The following is a 1,907-nucleotide window of genomic DNA, read 5'->3' as shown; positions in this document are numbered from 1 at the left end:
TACTCAGTCACAGTTTACTTATTTATTTTATCTCAGTCTCTGTTGTTCATTATTGATGCATCATATCATTGTTATTTGGGCTAATTTTCATGATTATTGAGAGCCCGATAGACTGGAGAGATATATAACTTAGTGAGGCTGAGGGCCTGATTGTGAGATATTATACTATAGCACGTGAGTTTTTCGCGCAATACATGAGTTGTCCGTGCGGATCCAGATATTATATTATAGCACGTGAGTTGTACGTGCAGCACGTGAGTTGTCCGTGCAGCACGTGAGTTGTCCGTGCGGATCCAGATATTGATACTATAGCATGTGAGTTGTCCGTACGAATTATAGTGCTTGGGCTGAAGGAGCCCCTCCGGAGTTTGTATACACCCCCAGTGATAGCAGGTACCTACTGAGTGCGAGTGCCGAGTGCAGAGCGAGTGGGAGGACTGAGTGACTGTTGCTCTGAGAGGATGTATTGATTTCATTATTGTTGTACTACAGTTGTCATATATCATTGTTTTGAAAATTTCTGAGAGATATTATCTTTTGTTTCAGTTGAACTTGACATGAAATTACTGTGTTGGCCTTAATTGTCGAACTTGAAAGCATGCCTACTTTCTTATGTTGGGAATTACTGTAATTGGACTTAGCTATGAAGCTCGTCACTACTTTCAGTTCTTTATTTAGTATTGTTACTTGCTGAGTTGGTTATACTCATACTACACCCTGCACCTCATGTGCAGATCCAGGTACTTCCGGACATGGCGGTTGCTAGTTCTCAGAGTTTTATCTGTTGGAGATTATCGAGGTAGTTTCTTGGCGTCTGCAGACCTTGACTCTCTTTCCTTTAAGTCTTAGTACTGTTCTATATTTTCATACAGTGTTTTTAGCAGTCACACTTTGTTATCATTTAGATGTTCATGTACTCAGTGACATCGGGTTTTGGGAGTGTATTTATATCCAGTATTTGTGGGATTTTCTCTTAAACTTAATTATTATGTTTTCAGTATTTAAAAGAAATTATGAGTTATTGATGTTGTCGGCTTGCCTAGTATTGAGATAGGCACCATCACGATAGGTGTGATTTTTGGGTCATGACAAGTTGGTATCAGAGCTTAGGTTGCATAGGTATCACGAGTCATGAGCAGGTTTAGTAGAGTCTTACGGATTGATACAGAGATGTCTGTACTTATCTTCCAGAGGCTGCCGAACCCTTAGGAAAATTTCACTTTCTTGTATTCTATCATGCGAATTTGTTGATTCCGGAAACTAAAATTCTGTTATTCTATTCTCTCACAGATGGTGAGGACACGTACTACTGGATCGGACGGTCAGCCACCAGTGCCAACAGTAATGGCCGCGAGAGGCTGGGGCCGTGGTAGAGTCAGGGGCCGAGGTAGAGGTCTTGGTGTAGCTCGTACAACAGTTGGAGCACCACCTGTGCCCATAGTGGTTCCAGGCCTTCAGGAGGCTCTAGCATAGATATTGACAGTTTGCACTAGCCTTGCTCAGGTGATTTCGGCTCATGCCGCACCGACCACTTCTCAGGCCAGGGGATCTACTCCTACCCCTGTTGCTCGTACTCCAGAGCAGGTAGTGCAGGGACTTCAGATACCGGGGGCACTACCAGCCCAGCCGGTTGTAACTACTCAGGCCCCGGTAGTCCCTGTTATGGCTGATCATGAGCAGAGGAGACTTGAGAGATTTTGGAGGCTTCAACCTCCATCAATTAGCGGTGCTAAGTCAAAGGATGCTCAGGGTTTTCTGGATAAGTGCCAGTGGATGCTTCGGACAACAGGTATTCTGGAGACCAGTGGGGTCTCGTTCACTACTTTTCAGTTTTCTAGGGCTGCCTTCAGGTGGTGGGAGGCTTATGAGAGGCGCAGGCCGATCGGCGCAGTACCACTTACATGGCA

This window comes from Nicotiana tabacum, chromosome 15, assembly GCF_000715075.1.
Source record: "Nicotiana tabacum cultivar K326 chromosome 15, ASM71507v2, whole genome shotgun sequence".
In the NCBI taxonomy this organism is placed as follows: domain Eukaryota; kingdom Viridiplantae; phylum Streptophyta; class Magnoliopsida; order Solanales; family Solanaceae; genus Nicotiana; species Nicotiana tabacum.
This window is presented reverse-complemented; position numbering follows the sequence as displayed.